The following is a 6845-nucleotide window of genomic DNA, read 5'->3' as shown; positions in this document are numbered from 1 at the left end:
TGGACAGGGGATAAGCTCCAGTTCACAACTCTGACCAGACATGGTTAGTGTCTGGCTAATTGTCTCATTATTTGAATAATTTGCGTCAAACCTACAATCATCTCATCTTCATTTTTACTGATAACCCAAAATGTGCATTCATGCATATAATGGGCGTGGCTTTCAACGGTTCATTTACATACCCGATTTGCATATGCGTGCCCCGCCCTCTAGTTAGTTTATATGAGTGGACTCGTGTATATGATAATGCTGAGTGTCTTCTTGAGAACGTGCTGTTTGGTAAAGCGGAAGCAATATAGAAGAGAAAAGGGGAGAAGGCGGAGGAGAAGAAGAGGAAGAGGAGGAGGTGTGAATAAGGGGAGCATGTTAAAGAGGGGGGAGGTGGTGTTTTAATACGGACAGGCGGCCCGGAGGCTGGGTGACAGGAGGCTGGGTGACACTTCCCGTTTATGTTGGGTCGCATGTTAGTAGCTTAACCCTTCCTCATGGCTTCTTGCTTATACACACAGAGTACAGCACCGATCTCGGTCTGTCAGTGAGCACAGTGAGCACCGGAGACTCGATCACACTCGCTCTGGGACCGTCTTACCGTCGTGATTTCGGGGAGAAAAGTGGAGTCGGATTTGAGGTAAGGATCTACCCGGGATGTTAACGCACGCGCTTTTTTTTATTATTCTTTTGTTAAAATCGTGACGCTGCCTGAGCGCGTGCTGGGATGTTTTATTAAAATGTTTATCTGGAAGGTTCCTGTGATTCCTGTCACAGCTGAGCCCGGAGTAATTCTCTATCGATGAGCTTTAGAAGCTTTATAGAGCGAGTGAATGATGAACTTGCTTTGGCACATGCGGTGATGCTGGAGCGTGTGTGCACGGAGTGGAAATGAAAAATGTGTGTACAGCGTGTACACCTCTGCTCCAACTGATCACTGCTAGAGATTTCTACACGCACATCCCCATTTAGCTTTCATTGGGATCTTGTGCGAGAGGGAAAGTGTGCAAAGTTCCTCTAGATGCAGACTGGTATTATGTGCGGAACTCAGGGTTGAAAACCAGCACACATCTTTTAAAAATAAATTTAGTGCATGTAATAAACAGCAAGAATTTCCCCATCCTGGCTTTCTGCTGTATTTTTTGTATTTATAGTGGACTTCATGGACTAATGTGGCTTCTTGACTGCTCTGATATGGAACCATTTTACAGTTGGTTGTCCTTCTAGAACAGTGTTTCTTAATCAGGAAGGGAACGCCACTTTAAACTGATAGTGGCTAGAGATTTCTGTGTGTGTTTCCTGATTAACATGTAGTGGGAACTTGCACAATCAAAAGTTCCTCCAAATGCAGGATGTAGATGATAGGGTGTGCATCCAGTCAAGCCAAGTCATTTAATGTGGATTTTTATTCTTCTTGTCATTCTTCTATGTAACTCGTTTACACTGAAACAAAATGTTTTTTCTTCTGGACCAGTAACATGGTACACAGGACTACATAATGTGTAAATACACAACAGTATGAAGTCAAGACATGTCATGTACAGTGTGCACATCCCCTTTTTGCCTGATAGAGGGTTCTATGTCAGTGGCAGCTTGTTCTGAAATAGAGGAACCACCTTGTCTGTTACTGACGTACACTAATCAGCCTTAACATTAAAACCACCTGCCTAATATTGTATTAGACTCCCCTCGTGCTCAGATCTGTCAAGGCATCTGAAGGTGTGCTGTGGTATCTGGTTGTGGTGTCAAGATGTTAGCAGCAAATCTTTTATGTCCTATTAGCTGTGAGGTGAAGCCTCGATGGATCACATTTTTTTCCAGTACAATCCACAGATGCTTGATCAGATTGAGATCTGGGGGATTTGGAGGCCAAGTCCACACTCTGAACACTTTTTCATGTTTTGAACCATTTTTGCAGTGTGGCAAAAAACATTATCTTGCTGAATGAGGCCACTGTAACATTCACATGAAAGCTAGGAGTTCTCCCAGCAGTACATTGCTCAGAGCTGTTTTGTGTTCTGCCTGGTGCCATCTCTTCCACAGGTTAGCAACCTGCTTTGACCCAGTCATATAGCCATCACAATGTGGCCCTTGTCAAAATCGCTCAGATCCTTAAACTTGTCTATTTTTCCTTCTTTCATCACATCAACTTTGAAAACACATCAACTAATAATCACATTAACTGACTGTTTACTTGCTGCCTAATATGTCTCTTGCCTTGAAAGGTGCCACTGTATGTAAAAAGATAATGTTACTTACTTCACCTTTCAGTGGTTTTAATGTTATATCTGATCGGTGTATATGTCTGTGTGTGTTCTGTTTATTTTCTCTGTTTCCAAAGCTAGCTAGTAGAGGATGGCATATGGCTGCTAGACCTATAAATAAATAAACTGAAAATAGTAAGCAAATACAAATAATCAAACAGAAATTTTCAAACCTAAAATTTAAAGCTTCACTATTTCTATCTACATAGAATAACAAGCTACAGTAGTTGTATAACACTGTTGTGAATTAGGATACTGACCCTCAACTTTTTATTATCTATGAGTCTGACTGGCTGATATATTTAAGTTTGAAGCATCAGTCCTAGTCATTACCATTGTCAGTTGTTTATGAGCTTTATTTTGTGTTACTGAAATTACTGAACAGAGCGATATTTGGTATTTGGATTCACCAATGAACAATATAGACACTTTGCTAGACTTTTCATTGCCAAATGGGTGGCCAGGGTTCCCATATAGACTTTAATGTGATGCACATCCTGGTTTGGCACACCGTGGCATCTTGTGCAAGTGAACGTGTGTAAAGTTCCTCCAAATGTTTGGCAATGAGAATTGAAATGAGCACAGCTTTCAAAGATAATAATAGAGCAAGTGATAAAAAACAGGGATTTCCTCACACTTGGCTTTTCACTGCAATGAATGCTCTTTAACATTTATAGGTCCTGCTTGGATTAAAGTGTCTTCTTGATTACACTTGGAGAAAATTGAGAACTGTTAAATGTTCTTTGGTTATCCCTTTACAACAGTGTTTTCCTCTCAGAAAGTAGAAGTGGCTAAGAATCATTAATTATCCAATGAACCCTTAAATAACCGTTTTTTCTACGAACTCAGAGCTCCATACCATATTAATTACATTTTACACCTCAGTGACCTGTGTGAAGAGAATTCACATCACAATGAGCAAATCGTTGCTTGTGAGTTAAAGGGCTACAAATCTGCTTCATTTCCAAACTGACCTTTACATTTATAGAGCAATTATGTGGCACATTGCCTGAAAAAAACAGCTTATGGTTCATTTACTGACCTGCTAACAGAGCATCCACTTGTTTTTCCCTGTGATTTTCTCCTTTTGGAGATCACATGCATAGCTGTCTTGACACCCACCCGTTGCAGATGTTATCAAACCTAGATGTGACACGTGAACTCTACAGTAAAGTGCTATATTGCAGTTTTATGATCTGTCCTGCATACAGATAGAGTGGGTTGGTCTAAAATGTGTAACAAGTTGACACTGATTGATTCGTTCCTCTCGTGAGCTGCCACCCCTTGCCTTATAGGCTTTTGAAAAACGGCCTTCAGCTCAGCAGGCCGTTTTTGCCTCAGAGCTCGGTGATGAGGTCATCGCTGTGTGATTTTTGCTTTCTGTCCCGGTTGTGTTGATCCATATGTTGCTCTCATTATGTACAGAAGCTTTTAGGCTGTGAAGTGAATGATATCGATTAGCTTTTGTCCAGCGTCACTGACTGTTATGTTATGATGTTTTGCTGACTGAGAGGCTGGCAAGTGTGATTTTTCCATTTAATGAGAGATATACAGGGAACAAATCCTCATATATTTACTATACCCTGGTATGACTAACAAGAATATTTTCCTATCTATAACACGTCCTGAAATCTTTTGTTCCTCTTATGATACAACAATTTGTTAAAGCTAAATATATATTTTTTATGACACATCATATATTTTTATTTTTTTCAAACAGCTGCAGCTTATCATGTTATATGGAAACTACAAAACACATTAGAATCTTAAATCCCGGAAATGAGTCAGCATTTTTGCACTTACAGTTCCAGGTCAATATGTTTTTAAATGGGTTTTTGGTTCACATGAGCTTTTGGCTGGAAATATTTGGGTGGAAATAAGGTCTGTGGTTAACATGAGCTCAAAATATTTTCACATTTTTTTCTACGACCTAAAATACATCAGTAATACCCCACTTGGGATTTTTAAGCAGGATAGGGAACAAGCATGTAGGCATACTAGCTATGCTGGATTGCCCTTAGGCATATCAATGATTATATGTTTTTCTTTGTTTATATAGAGTTTAGATGATGTGATGCTTTTGCTGTAAAAGTGCCTTTGAAAATCTTGTCGTTATAGAAATGTATCAGACCAAGCACATTATTATGGAGATGCAGTTGTGAATTTTAAAGAAAATTCATCCACACCTTCTGTTCAATCAGGTTCGGAATTTCTACAGCACTGTGGAGTAACAGAATATAATCTAGAACATCATCTAGTTAACTATTAATTCATGCAAAGGCTAGACCATTGAATCTTACCTTGAGCTACAGGTCTACATCACTATTTTTTCTTATAGAAAAATGATGCAGTTTTGTCGTGATTTGTCTTGGTGCTTCCAGTGACTGGAACTCAAAGGCCTGCTGTTGAGAAGCTTTGTGATGACTCATTAGATGAACCGATATGATAGCCATTGAAATGAGAGTGAGATTATCTAGCCTCTTGTATGCTGAAACTTCTCTTCATGCCTCTGCTTTGCTTTGAAGAAGCAATCAGACCAGCACTACTCACTCAAGTATCACAGGCTTTGAACTGATTGTGCAATTATTTAATCAGTCATAATGCAGAACTCTGTTCACGAGTTAATGAATACGGGTAAAGTTGTGAAGTTGTAAATTAATTTGTTCGGGGAATAGTTTTTGTTTCATTCCGGGTTGGCTGAAAATACAAACTATGTCTTCCTTTAAGGTATTTTGCATTTGAATGAGATATAGATTGCAGTAACTGTGTTAAATGTAGAAATGTAGTACAAACACTTTATAGTTAAATTGTGGAAGAGAAATGTGGAAACTGTGGAACCTTGTCCTTGTCCTAGATAGTCCCCGCTGATTCAAAATGAATTATGGGATTTGTAACCTATGAGGATTTTTAAAAAATTTATTTATTTATTTATTTATTTATTTATTTATTTATTTATTTACTTTGTTTGTTTGTTTCTTATGGATTCTGGCAGCTCAAGCAAAAGAACAGAGTAGCATTTTACTGGAGAAAGCTCTGAGAGTATGTATACATTTTATGGGGGACTTTATATAGGAGTTAAGGGAGGATTATAGCAGCTGGCAAGGTGAGTTTTATTTTTGTTTATTACTGTTTAATACATGCTAGTCCCTCTTTAACACGTCCTCAGTTCACAGATCTTAACACTTACTAGTGGATGTGAATCATGAGGATTAAAGAGCTGTGTAAATGGATTTGAAGTTGGATTTGTAACTGAGTACCACTGATTTATTTTGTCACCCTGTATTTATCATAATGCAAACATTTTTTTAGAAATATATTATGCATATATTTTTTGAGGGGTCTGATTAGTTTTATCTAACATTGTACTACTTGTTAAACTAATAGTTTTACCTAGAGAATCCGTTTAATTGGATCTTGAGGCATATACTTTGTGATTTTTAGGTGATTTGTGATTTTTAATAACTCCCATTTTATCCGGGCTTGGGACCGACATTGAGAGTTAACTCAGTGGCTGGATTAGCCTGGGAATTGAACCCAGGCCATGGCAATGAGTGCGTGGGAATTTACATTTTTTAAAAATATCTACTGCCATTTGATTATTATTATTATTATTATTATTATCATTTTTATTATTATTGTTGTTGTTTTAATTTTTTATTACAAGTAGAAAATGTTTTCGAAACTCTCTGGTTGATTTTATGAGCATTTCTCCCTGTTCAGCTCAAACTGAAATGGCTATTGTAGGCATCAGATGATTAGATGGTGAAGTTAGTTAGGGTTACAGTTCTGATGAGATCTGAGGACAGGATAAAGAGAGAATAACAACAAATCCCCTTAAACTGCACTCTGCACCAGCCACTGTAGAGACCATGCAGTCGAGCTAGAACTTTCTGTACTAAATGTGTACAAGATGCCAAGTTAGCTTGGCCTGAGAACTGAGGCCCCGGGAATATGTAATGAAGCTACAGTATTCTGCATAACACATTCAGACACATTCAGTTTTTATGATTTTAACTGCTAATGATGTTGCACATTTTTTGGGCTGCATCTGGTGAATATATTCGCGTATGAAATATAAAAAAAAATATTTCAGGAGTTTGGATAAGCAGTTTACTTTAGTAGAGTTAAAATAGCTTACAGATTGTTGTTATTTTCATTTATTTCATCTTGCTTTTCTTGTTGTTGATGTTATTATTGTTATTGCTCTTCTTGTTTTTTTTGTTGTTGTTCTTCTTGTTGTTGGTGTTATTATTGTTGTTGATCTTGTTTTTGTTTTGTTGTTTTTCTTGTTGTTTTTCTTGTTGGTGTTATTGCTGTTCTTGTTGTTGTTTTTGGTGTCTTTTTCTTCATTTTTTCCTTGTTTTTCTTGTCGTTGTTCTTTGTCTGAAGTATGCTTTCTCCTAATCATGGGCATGAGGTGGACATACACAGAGCCTGTCCAACACAGGACACTAAGCACACATCTTTTATTCACACCTGGTGGACATTTACACTGCCAGTCCATCTCCCATGCATGAGGAAACCAGAGTGCGTGTACAATGGGAGAAAACTTGAAATTCTACACAGACACTTACCCAAACTTAGAATCGAACC

The 6845-nt window shown here is 38.0% G+C and overlaps 1 protein-coding gene across 1 annotated transcript in view; it reads left to right on the top strand.

Moving 5' to 3' along the window:
• Positions 1-372: 372 nt before the first annotated feature.
• Positions 373-6845, top strand: part of pde4ba (phosphodiesterase 4B, cAMP-specific a) — a 149314-nt gene continuing 142841 nt past the window's right edge. The window contains exon 1 of the mRNA XM_058402476.1: positions 373-628. The gene's annotated coding sequence lies outside the window, so the exon portion shown is untranslated. The remainder of the gene's footprint in view (positions 629-6845) is intronic.

This window comes from Hemibagrus wyckioides, linkage group LG11 (genome assembly GCF_019097595.1).
Source record: "Hemibagrus wyckioides isolate EC202008001 linkage group LG11, SWU_Hwy_1.0, whole genome shotgun sequence".
Classification (NCBI taxonomy): Eukaryota; Metazoa; Chordata; class Actinopteri; order Siluriformes; family Bagridae; genus Hemibagrus; species Hemibagrus wyckioides.
The sequence above is the reverse complement of the archived record's forward strand: the minus strand, read 5'-3'. Positions and strand labels throughout refer to the sequence as shown.